Source organism: Pteropus alecto, unplaced genomic scaffold, assembly GCF_000325575.1.
Source record: "Pteropus alecto unplaced genomic scaffold, ASM32557v1 scaffold20, whole genome shotgun sequence".
In the NCBI taxonomy this organism is placed as follows: Eukaryota; Metazoa; Chordata; class Mammalia; order Chiroptera; family Pteropodidae; genus Pteropus; species Pteropus alecto.
In genome coordinates, this window is record NW_006436298.1 from 38,721,011 (window position 1) to 38,734,374 (window position 13,364).

Consider the following 13,364-nt stretch of genomic DNA (forward strand, 5'->3'; position numbering starts at 1 on the left):
AAGCATAAGTGAGCATCACCCTGGAAGGATCAAGTGGTCATCTGGACTAACATTGTAATATTGGTTTACATCCATGGTCTTCATTAGCGGACATTTCTTTCATTTATAAATTCATGTCTTTGTGAATTTTTGTTGTTTAGAGAGATTGTACCCCCAGCGAACTTTAAAGTCAGAAAAACCCTGGGCTTGGATCCCAGAGCTAACACTTAGTAGCTGTGTGACCTTGGTAGAGTTGATTTAATCAACATCTCAGTTTTCTTAATAGTTAAGTGGTGATAATAATGGCATGTTTTTCACAAGGTTATTTCGAAAATTAAACGGGATGCAAATAAATAACACAGAGCCTGCCACACAGTGTAACACAGAAAAATGTGAGCTGATATATTAGTGAATTAACTTTCTCTAGTGCTTGCTGCTGATTTTCAAATTGAGAACCCCTACTCTAGCTCATACAATCTTACCCTTGAATGAAAAACACTACCTCTTCTACAACACCTTCACTGGTCCTCCAAGCTGAAAATAACTTCCCTCTTCTGAAATTTCATGGCACAGTTGCCATACCTTTGCTACTATGATTATCACATTTTGGAGTATTCGTGTCAAGGTTGTATCTTTGCCACCTTCTAGCTTATAAGCTCATTGACAACATGATTGAAGACCAAATTCCTCTTTGCTTTTCAACAGCACTTAGCACAGCATCCTTCTGCTCATGGTGGGCCCTTTATGTGGGGTTAATAACCTTTGAGACCTGAATCTAATAGTGAATATTGTTAAGTCAACAAGTAGGGGTGGGGTGTTCTATTTTAAAGCATATACCTGTCTGCATGACCTGGTCTGAGTACTATGCTGCCTTTGGTCATGTTTAATGGGACTTTTCCTGTTGCCTCCTTAGAGTTTTGTCTGAGATCCAAAAGCTAAGGACAATGGCTGGTAAGTACCTATCAGTTGGTGCCCCTTCATGTCTGCAGGAGACGAGAGATGAAGAGAGATTATTTTCACAGGGATTCCAAAGAGCAGAGAGTGATGTACATTTTCTCCCCCTTTTTCCTGTCCTTTCAAATGAGGGGCATTGCTGGCCTTGAGGTTACCATGCAACTAAAGCAGAATGAGGTTAAAGAAGCCCTGGGGAGCTCTTTTTTGTGGTGCCTCAGAGGCAGTCGGCCACTTCAGGATGAAGATGAACATCTCTTTCGCAGTCACCAGCTGCCAGAAACTCATTGAAGTGAACAATGAACACAAACTTCGTACCTTTTTTGAGAAGCATATGGCCACAGAAGTTGCTGCTGACGCTCTAGGTGAAGAATGGAAGAGCCATGTGATTCAAGTCAGTGGTAGGAATGACAAACAAGGTTTCCCCATGAAACAGGGTGTCTTGACCCATGGCCGTGTCCACTTGCGACTAAGGGGCGCATTCCTGTTAGACCAAGGAGGACTGCAGAAAGAAAGCTCAAATCAGTGTATTTGCACTGTTCGGGGCGGCACTGTGGATGCCAATCTGAGTGTTCTCAACTTGGTCATTGTTAGAAAGGGGAGAAAGACATTCCTGGTCTCACTGATATTACCGGGCCTCATCACCTGGGGCCTGAAAGAGCTGGCAGAATCCGCAAACCCTTTAATCTCTTTAAAGATGATGATGTCTGCCAACACATTGTGAGAAGGGTCCTAAACAAGAAGGTAAAAAACCTCGGACCAAAGCACCCAAGATTCAGTGTCTTGTTACTCCACACGTCCTGCAACACAAGCATCGGCATATTTCTCTGAAGAAACAGCATACTAAGAAAAATAAAGAAGAGACCACAGAATATGCCAACCTTTTGGACAAGAAAATGAAGGAGGCCAAAGAAAAAACTGCCAGGAACCAACTACCAAGAGACAAAGACTATCCTCTGTGAGAGCTACCTCTACCTCTGAGTCCAGTCAAAAATGAGATTTTCTTAAGAGTAACAAATAAATAAGATCACACATAAAATCTCAAAAAAAAAAAAGAGAGAGAGAGAATTTCTATAGAAACTTGATACGTGTTCCCTGGATTTGGGGAGGGCTCACAGTGGAGACTGGTTGCTGGCTATTCCCATGAGAAGTCTGCTGGGAAGCCAGGTCATATTGTGGCTCAAGGATATCAGTGTTCTTCCCACAGACTAAGTGGATCCCATAGACAGTAACTGGGCTCGAGTCATCTTGAGAGAAAATAACCCAGGAGGACTATATGCTGGGAAGACAGTCCCCAGAAGAAGAAAAGATGGAAATAAGTATGGTATTTAAATTACTTACTACTAGTAAGATAGCAACACCAAAAAATGAGGGTGGACTCTGGAAAACAATGAAATATCCAGTACAGATCCATAATGGCTGTACTGTTCCCCAGGGAGCAAGAGCTGGGAAGGTAGGGGTGGGCTGTAAAAATCAGCTACTAGGAAAAGGCCTAGTATGAAAGTCCACAGTGCGAAGATGTCAAAATAGCTAACCAAAGTGCCAATGAGAGCCAGCATCGGTGAGATAAAATGAAGACTATATTTTTCCTCTAATCTGTTCTCTCTCTGCACCTGCTAACCACAAGTAGGAGAAAAGTGGGGTCAGGAGAGAAAATGAAGAGAACATTTGTGCTCTTTACCTTATGCTGGCTGGGAAAAATCAAGATAAGGGCATGTGGCGTAGAGAGAATATTATATGAAGTTCTGATGTTCATTGCAAATGAGACAATTCAAAGGTGACTGAAAACTACAGAAGTCACCCAAGATGTTATCTGATAGGAACAGAAAAGAGAGATGGATTTAAAGACAAGAATTGGAAAACTTATTTCCTGAATGTCCAACCTTTTCAAAAAAACTGATTACAAAGCATCGAAACTTTCAGATGTCATGCAAGAATTCTGGCATTAAAAAGATCATCTATTTTTCACCTCTTTGATTCTTTGGCCAGTCAAATAGTACTCTAAGAGTACAGCTCTGACATGGGCCATTTAGTGCAGGACAGATGAGAGGAGTTCATTTCCCAGTGCTATGGAGACTCCGTTCTAATGTGCATGAAGCAGGAAGAATAATTATGCTCTTTACAGTGGCTGAGCTAGAGATGAATATTGGCATTAGTCCTTGGACACAATTAATCACCCTCTTTGATATCTAATTTCCACTGTGAGAAGAATACTCTTAGTAGGTGAAGAGACGAAGGTAAGAGGGCAAAACTAAACAGCATCGAGAATTGTTTTTTGTTTGCTTGTTTGTTTGTTTGTTTTACATGGTGAGTACTCCATAAACGGTAACTTCATTTTTTTAATCTTTATTTTTCAATTAGGTTGACATTCAATATTATTTTATATTAGTTTCGGGTATACAGCATAGTGGTTAGACATTTACACAGTTTACAGAGTGATACCCCCAGTTAGTCTAGTACCCAGCTGGCACTACACATAGTTATTACACTATTATTGCCTAAGACTCTGCATCTCAGAATTTTAATAAAAAGAATGGCTTCCCCACAGCAGCCATCCCTGATTCTCTGAGAGTAGTAGGAATGGATGTGATGCAGAAGAAAAAAGGGAAGGAAAAAATGGCAGTGATTTCCATTTACTTCAGTATGTTTGTCATGAAGAGGATCAAAAGAATTTTAAAATTCCAAATAAATTCTTAACCAGAGACAGTGTCAACAAAATCACTAACATTAACATTTTTATTTAAAGATTAGCTTATATTCCAGTGATGACAGCAGGCTCTAAAGACATTTTCCCTCCCGACAAGAATGTGACGCTGTATAATCAGGTGCTCCAAGTCATAAATTTAGATAAAATCTATCTCATCATACTACCTCTATCTACACACATAAAGACTAATTTCAAATATCATTAGATGACAAATACTAAGGAACACTTAACAAAGTATGTCATGGCTCATACATACTTTGGCTCAAGTAGACCAAAACTTCTAGAACAATCTTTAAACATATGTATGGAATTTGGCTGGGAGAAGTGAGTTCTCCATAAAACAGAAGTGAATTACTTCTAGGGCAGCAATGTCCTTGTTCAACATTCCTCATGGACAAATCCTTATGGGTGCACTAGGAGAGGTTCCAGTTACCCAAAACAGGAAATCCTAGTTATTGTAAAACTAGAGATGTTGTGGTAGGCATAATAATGGCCAACCCATAATAATAACTCCAAAAATGTCCACGTCCTAATTCCTGGAAGCTATAAATGGGTTATGTTACATTTAAGGTTGGGGAGTTAAGGTTGCAGAAACAATTAAGGTTGCTAATCAGATGGCCTTGCGATCGGGAGATCCTGGATCATTCAAATGGGTCCAGTCTAATCACACCAGCCCTTAAAAGTATAAGACCATTCCTGGCTGTGGTAAGGTGAGACATAAGATGAAAAAAAGGTCAGAGAGATGTGATGTTACTGGCTGTGAAGACAGAAGAAGGTGCCACAAGCCAAGAAACCTGGATGACCTCTAGAAGCTGGAACAGTCAAGGAAACAGATTTTTCCTTTCAACCTCTAAAAGAAATACAGCCCTGATCGTAGCCCAGGCACCAGACTTTTAGCCTGAGACCTGTATCAGACTTCTGACCCTCAGATATATAAGATAATACAATCAGTTTGTGTTAAATTGTTATGGAAGCAATAGAAAATAGAGGTATAGGATGCAGGTTATAGCTCATTTCCAGAAAGGCCCCAGGTAATACCAGAGACTAAAAATCACATAAATCCAAGGCAAATAAATAATATGGGAAAAGGGGAGGGTAATAGTTGTTTCAACTGATACTATATGAAGTTGATTTTGTTCATATTTAGGTCTCTAAGCCAACTAGAAGAAAAGAAATTAGGTCACAAAAGGTGAAAATCAAAGGAAGAATATGTAAATAAAATAAGACTACATAATGAGAATTTAATGGTAAGTATAATTTATTACTATTTCTCTGGATTTTCCACACCCATTCTTTAGCTATCTCTAGTTCTCTCTTTTGCTTATATTACATTCTCTCTATTCTCTCTTAACATATAATTAAAGTACATTTTTTGTTATACGTTGCATTTATTGGATAGATTCCTATGTTTCCTATTCTTAATTATTAATGTGGATGATTAACTTTCATTTCTTTCCATGAATGTGGTTCTCAATTTATTATCTTCTGGGAGTTGATGTTCCTGATGCTCACGTGCTACTTTCTAAGTGAAATCAAATTAAAGAACAAGTGGCCTTAACTGGAGTGACCACAGGTTGGTCCTACACAAAAGCACTTGAGTGCTACCTTATTTGTATTTTCCAGAGAACAGAGGGCGACAAATTGATTCGATAAATGACTTGCCTGGAAATCTTTCAACTAAATGCTCTTAAAGGGAAGTTATTCAGAATGACACAGGAAACACCGAAACCCTTCCCTTCCCACCACCAACCCCCACAAGCAGAAAGCCATGAAGGTTCAGTCAGTTGCCCATAAACTGTGTTCCCAGATCTCGCTACATTGCCATCATTTCAGATCAGCTTCATCAATACCAGATGGACCACCCGGATACATGCTCATTAGTCATATGCTTTAAAATAAGCTCAGTTCTCACACCCACCTGATGGTGGGAATGGAAATGATTACTGAGGGTACCATGAATGTGAGACTATAAAAGCAACTGTTTGGTGTTAACTGATTAGCATAATGGTGGAGAATTCCCAGAGTTCTGTTTTGGGGAAGTCTTTCCTGTTTTCTGCAGCTCTACATGCAGTGCTAGTTTCTAAGGTTGGTGGGGGAGCCAGATATTGAAGCCATGTCACCCCCACCCTGTTTGAGGGAGCAGTGCCTCTCATCACCCTATACAACCTCAGTCTAGTCACATGAACCCTTAAAAGCAAAGGAGGCAGCTGCCTTGGAAGTTTCCATGCCATGGGTAATGCATTCAGATGCCAGGACAAGAGCTGGGTGGCCACTCAACTCTAAGAAACAGATGAGAATAATCTGAAAAAAAATGTCCCTCCAGCCTCTTCATGAAAGAATGGAAAGACTTTTTTCCTTCCTTCAACCCAGTAGGTAAACAGTGTTTTTTATCGTCCAGACCTAATCCTTGGAAAGAATGGAGCTATTTGTTTCAAAAGCCTATGCTCATGGGGGAAAAAAAAAACAGTTAAAATGGCGTTTTTCCCAACTTCAAGGTAAGAAGGATTTTGTGAAGATATGGAGGATGTAAAGGAAAGTAGGTTCTGCCCATAGCAGAAATCAGTGCTCCAACCCCACCCAATTCTCCAGGAGATACAAAGACCTTCTCATAAAGCTGGGAAGTGCATTCCCAGGAACTCAACCTGGATACACAAGCCTAGAGATTCATGGTCAGATTTCACAGGGAAGAACTGGGGGTAAAACAAATAGATTTTTAAGCAGAATAACTGCCTGACTTCAAATGAAACACCTTTTAGACAGTAAGCATTTCATCAACACACAATTCGAAGCCCAGAAGGCTCTCTCCAACTTTTGAGCAGTATAAGAAGCCTCACATTCTTTCCCCAGAGAGTAGAAGGGGACCACCAAATAGGCCTAAATTTATTTTCTTATCAGATAGGCAGCCAAAACTCAGAGCCAAGTATGATTTAATAGGGAAAAATAAAATAAATATTATATCTCTTGCATTCAAATATGGTGAAGCAAATTCATGTCCCTTTAGACAATAATCAGGATGCATCTTATCTTCATTCAAATCCCAGTATAAGCTTCCCTGGTTACTTTCACAGAAACTCTTGCACCAACACTGCTCTGTCTATTCCATCTGAATTAACTTCCCTTTGATCCCTGTCTCTCAAAGCCTTTCACTCATGTTGATCAGCAAATAATTCTACATACTCAACTTCTTGGAATAGTCCTCCACCTTATTTAATGAACAGCTGGTTGTCTCAAGAACAAAGCATCTCTTGGTAGTCTTCCCAATACAGGCTGTTCTTGTCCCAAGGCTCATGTCATTGTGGGCAGATTGTCCTCCCTTGTCATTGCCATGTTCATTTCCTTGCATCGCTACACTTTCATAAACCCCCTATTCTTCGAGGCTACGTCATCTGGCTATGCCACCTTGCTCCTGGCTCACAACCTTCCTCTTCACCCCAACTGCTTTTTATCATTTTTAGTGATGCTGAAGTTCATAGGGAAGACTCTGTTAATACTCTGAACACTCAAATTCTTAACCTCCTTATTTTTTGACTTGACTTGACTTTAGCCCCCTATTCTCATGGTCACACCATGGTTGGACCTTGTCATCACCAAAAGTTGTACAACTTTGACATCTTGTATGCAAATATTTCACTCTCTTGACAGTCTCCTCTCCTGCTAGCACACTTGCTTAAACATCCCCATTTTTAAATGTTTTAACCCCATCATGATGTCTCGTCCATTGGTCCTGCAATTTTTTTCTCTATCCAGAGTCTCGTCCTCCATTCACTACCCTCTCAGTTCAGCTTAGATAACATGCTCCATCATTATAATTATACTGTAATTGGTGTTGGCAAACACCATCAATTCCCTTGTCTCTTCTCTCCCTCAGCATAACCACCTGGAAAAACCTCACTCTGATGCAAAAGTATGATTCATCTTTTCTGTGCCTGCACCCAAAGCAGCTTAATATTGCTAGAGAAATTTAAATAAACAATCACAAAGAATGGTTTCACTTTTAATTCATATTCTTACATCACATATAGAATCATGAGTGCCCAGAAATTCTATTTCTTTCTATAGTAAACTGGATTTCCGATTCTCTAAGATTACTCTTTCACATGTTTACCTGTCTCCTCAAATTCCCCACCTCTCTCTCAGCCTCACATGTTGACCTTGCCTTATACTTCACAGTACTCTTATTGGTATACCGCCAGAGCTACAGATCATTGCCCATGTGCACACATCCCTACAATTTCCTCTATTACAATTAAGGAAGTAAACTGTTCTTTTCTAAGATTATCCCAATGCTTTTGGATGGGCTTTGGTTACCATCACTTTCCAGCAACATCGATCTTTCTCCCTGTACTGATTATTTCCAATAGTATGCAAAAACACTCTAATATTTCTCCTCAAGAACAAAGAGGAAGGGGAAGAACAAGGAGAAGGAGGAAAAGGGGGAGAAGGAGGAGGGTGGGGGTAGAAGAAGAAAGAAAAAGGAAGAAGGAAGGAAGGAAGGAAAAAAGGAAGGAAGGAAGGAAGGAAGGAAGGAAGGAAGGAAGGAAGGAAGGAAGGAAGGAAAGAAGGAAGGAAGGAAGGAAGGAAGGAAGAAGGGAACACTACCCTCTTTTGACATATACTACCAGCCATTGCTCCTCTTTATATGTAAAATTCTCAAAAGAATCTCTTGCACACACACTCTCTGTAACCTGCTTACCATTCCTTCCCCAATCCCCCTCAGCCTGGCATCTTAGCCCATCTCCTTCACATGTCCTAATTTTTGTTGATTGTGCATAGGAAAGTTGTGCATTTCTGTACACTGATTTTACTCTCTGAGAAGTACACCAGATTCTGTTTTAATTTCCAAATAAGCAAACACAATATCTGCAAGTATATGTGATTTTTCTTCTTTGTAATATTAATGCATATTATGTATTTTGTTCTCCTTATTGCACCCATTAAGACTTCTAGTACAAAGTAGAATGGCAGCAATGAAAGCAATAAAGGCAGGAACCACTGACTTATTGCTGACTTTAAAGAGTGCTTTTTGTGTGAATTTTTAAGTGTTTATTTTGAAATAGTTTCAGACTTTGAAAAGCTGCAAAAATAGTACAGAAATATATATACACACACATTATATACATTTATATAAAAATGTTTCTCACTGTATATATACATATATATAGTGAGAAATACATATACAGAAAATATATATACAGTGAGAAACATTAACATAATTCTAAAAATCAGAAACTACAGTGAGGTATTCACAGAGGAGTATCACACTCCATCCTAACCTAGTCAGTCCCACTCCTTATCCATTCCATTCTGTTCCATTCACCATTCCTATGTTTTTTTCTTGCACAAATGAACAGATATGTATATTTTTTATTTCCTCTTCTTTCTTACATAAAAGATAGCATACTATATTCTTCTGCATTTTATTTTTTTAACTTAACAACAAACCCCCAGAAATCATTCCATACTTTTATTTATAGAGATCCTCTCTATTAACCTTCCATTGTGTGGTTGTATCATAGTTTATCAATCACTTTTCCATATATGGGTATTTAAGTAGTTTCTTGTATTTTGCAAATTAAAAACTGCTGCCATGAATAACTATGTGCTCATATATTTTGAGATTTCGGAGGCATATCTTCAAGGTAAATTTTTAGAAATGGAATTGCTGAGTCAAAAGGTAAGTGCATATATAATTTTGTTAGATTTTGTAAAATTTCATTCAAACGGAATGTACCAGTTTGCATTTTCAACAATAACAGCCTTACCAACAGCGTTTGTAGTCATACTGTTTTTAATTTTTACCAATAGAATTGGTAAGAAATGATATCTCAATGAAGTTTTAATTTTCATTTCCATACTTATGAGTGAAAGTGAATAGCTTTTTCATTAATTTAAGGATGATTTTTATCTTTTTAAACCAGTTCATATCATTAGTTCACTTTCCTATCAAGTTCTTGCATTTTATTCACAATGTTTAAGAGTTCTGTACTTAATAGAGACATTACCCTTTATCTACAATATATGTTGAAATACTTTCTGCCAATTTGTGATTTGTCTTTTGACTTTGTTTATGGTGCTTTTTGACAAATTTTTATTTTTATATAGTAAAATTTATCAATCTCTTATAGCCTCTGGATTTTGAATGTTATAAAACCTTTCCTTATCCCCAGGTTATAGAGGAATTCATCCATTTTTCTTTTACTACTTGGTTGGTTTCATTTTCTGTATTTAAAACCTTCATGCATTTTGGAGTTTATTCTTGTGTGTGGTGTGAGGGAATGACCTAATTTTATCTTTTCCGAAGTAGTGAACAGTTATTTTGGCATTCTTTATTAAAAAGTGCATCTTTGACTGAGTCTTTTTCTGAACTTTAAATTTTATTTCACTAGTATGTTTGCTTACCCATGTACCAGTATCACACTGCTTTAATTATACAGGCTTTATATTATGTGTCAATGTCTAATAAGATTAGTCTCCCTCATGGTTTTTATTTCTTACTGCTTTCTTGAATATTCATGCATGTTTGTTTTTCCACGTGATGTTTAAAGTGTTTTAAATCACCTGTCTAGGTCCGGAAAAAAAGTTATTGGAATTTTTATAGGGTTTCCATTAAGCTCATGCATGGATTCAGGGAGTCATCCTATCCAAGGACAGGGCATGTCTTTCCATATACTGCAGTCTTCTAAGAGTGTGTTAAAGTTCCCTCAAATAAGGTTTGCATATTTCTTATTTTTAGGTATTTTGTCTTTTTTGTTCCTATTGTATGTTGGGTTCTCTTTAGCTTGTAATCTCTAATTCATGTGTGTGTGTGAAGGCTATCAATTTTCTGCATGTTAATTTTATAACCTGGTACTTCACTACTTTTTTATTGTTTAATTTTACCATTGATTCTCTAGAGTTTTCCAGGTACGCTATCACATCATCTGCAAACTGAAATAGTTTTACTTCTTTACCAATTCTTATTCTCTAGCTGGTTTTACTTGTCTATTTGCATTGGTCAATACCTCCAACATAGTGCTGAAATGGTAATGGAGAAAATGAGAATTCTCTAAGTTGCCCTATGTTTAAAGTTGTTTACTGATATCTTTGGTACTTAAAGGATAGCTTGGTTAGATATAAATTTTTAGTTCACACTTTTTTGCCTTGCTTTTTAGGTTGTTTTTGAGAAATCTGTTGATGATATGACTCCCTCTGCTTTTGTTATTTATTTTTATGCCTGGAGGCCCTCAGGATTTTTATCTTTTAATGATTTTCTTTAATCTCTGCTTTTCTCAGCGATGACTTAAAGTTAAGTTTTCTGGGTTAATTTCCACATGTATCCAGTGGGCTCTTTTGATATATAGATCTAGATCTTTTATTTCTGAAAAGTTTTCTTGAATTATGGTTTTCTTCATACTGTTTTTTTTCATACTGTTATTTCATCTTCTTCAAGGGCTTTAATCAACACTTATTATTTTTTCTTCTTCCATTTCAGCCATTTCCTCTCCGACCCATTTTACTTCTATCTTTATCCCATTTTTATTCTATTGGTTATTTTTCATCTTTCTTGAATGCTCCTCATTAAATTTCTTTTTGAGTCTGCTCTACCTTGGGCAACTTATAATTTAGTCTTTATTTGTGAAATGATTTGATCTTTTTTCTACTATTTCTCTTGTGAGTTTAATCAACTCTCTTTTCATTTCTTTCTGTGGTTCTATTTCTGTTTCTGATTTTTGTGTTTCTGATTCAAGATAAGCTATCACATCTCCAAATGCTTATTTAAGTATATTCCATCAGTTTGGAGTGTTGCCTTGCAATTTTATAATGCTTCTTGCTTGCTTTGTTTGCTTGTTTGAATGGGGAAATTTTCATCAACTAAGACGGACTAATTCTCATTTTCTGATATAGCAATTTTAATTTTACATAGATTTATTCAGTTTTTCCTATTCATTTTGTGAATTCGAGGTGGTATTCTAGATTTCTAATTCAAAGTCACCATCTTATATCAGTAAGCAAAGTCCAGCATTTTTAGTGGATGGGTTTTGGTGTTTCTGTTTGTTTATATATTCTTTTTATCTTAGAATAATTTTATGTTTATAGAAAAGTTACAAAGTATACAGAGAACTCCAGTGTACCCTCAGCCAATTTCAGTTTCTCCTACTGCTAATTGTAAAAACCAAGAAAACAACATTGGTATGTTACTATTAACTGAACTCTGGACTTAATTTGGATGTCACCATTTTTTCCGTTAATGTGTTTTTCTGTTCCAAGATCAAATCCAGGTTACCACATGTCATCTAGTTGTCATCTTTCCTTTGCTCTATGACATTTTCTCAGTTTTCACTAATTTTTTATTACCTCGACAGTTTTTAGAAGGACTGGTCAGATATCTTGTAGACTATCCCTCAATTTGAGTTTGTCTGATGTTTTACTCAGATTAGAGTAGGTTTAGGTTTGAAAAAAACATGACAGCATTTGAAAAGAATACCACAGAAGTGAAGTGACTTTCCTATCACATTACATCACAGGGTACAGGATATCTTCGTAGTATTGTTAGTAATGTTAAACTTGATCACGTGGTTAAGATAATGTTTGCCACTTTTCTCCCCTGAAAATTTACCAGTTTTTCTTTTCCATATTCTATTCTTTGGAAGCTCTACCTCCTGGATAGGATTGTATCAACATACATTGTATAAAGAATTCTTCTGTAAAAAAATAGTATTTTATTCCCCATCTATGTGTTTATTTGATAATTTATCTTAGTATAGACTCATCTATATTTACTTTTTACTTTGGCTTATAATCTAATACTTTGGCTTATAATTCAACATTTTGTTGCTTAAAATATTCCACCTTTGGCCATAGGTAATTCTTTCAAGATAGCTCTTCTGTCCCTTTGACATCCTCTATCCTTTTACTTTTTGAGAAATTCTTTACTTCTGAGTACTATGTTAGTTTGGTTTGGGGGATTTATTTTGTTTTTTGTTTGTTTTTATTTATTTGGGTTTTTTTTTTTTTTAGAGGATGAATTGTGGTCCTCTGGTTTTTTTTATCCTTTTTTGTCTCGAAAGATCTAAATTTTACCCTTGTCTTGCCATTTACCGCCTTTTTTGCCTTCTTCACCCTGAAGCTATGCTTTTCAAAGACTGCCACCTCATATCATGCATATTTTTAATACCTTCCCTATAGTCAGTGCTCTAACAGGACACTTTTTTATTCTTTTTTATGGGACACTTTTTTATTACAGTTGACATACAACATTATATTAGTTTCAGATGTGCAACATAGTTTTTGTTCTTTATGTTTCAGATGAACTTTTTCTTTCTGGTGGTTGCTTTAGAGTAATTTTAAGCGCATCCCTACCTCTCTAGCTCTCTCTTCCTCACAGTTTTTCTCTGGGCTGCCCTGGCTTTCCACAAATGCTTACACCAAAAGTGTGAGCAATTGCTCACTGGGATTTGGTGCTTCTTCATTTTTTATAAACAGGCAATTTGAAGTTCAGTATATTTTACCCATTGTTTATGCTGAAGAAATGATATCATGAGTTCTTGTTGTTCTATATATATTGCTTTTTTAGAGGATCTGGATATAGATGTAAGCAGTTGCCATAAGTTTTCTACCCTCATGAATAATGCTCGATGTTGATACCTGCATCAATTTAAAGCTGTATTTATCCCTAGTTTCTTAGGGGTTTTCTTTTACATGAATATTTATTTTTACTAAATGCTTTTCTACTTTTAGTGAGATGATG

General features: G+C 36.8%; 1 pseudogene; it reads left to right on the forward strand.

The window, feature by feature from the left end:
* Positions 1–1,171: 1,171 nt before the first annotated feature.
* On the forward strand, positions 1,172–1,927 carry LOC102882308 (annotated as a pseudogene).
* Positions 1,928–13,364: the final 11,437 nt, after the last annotated feature.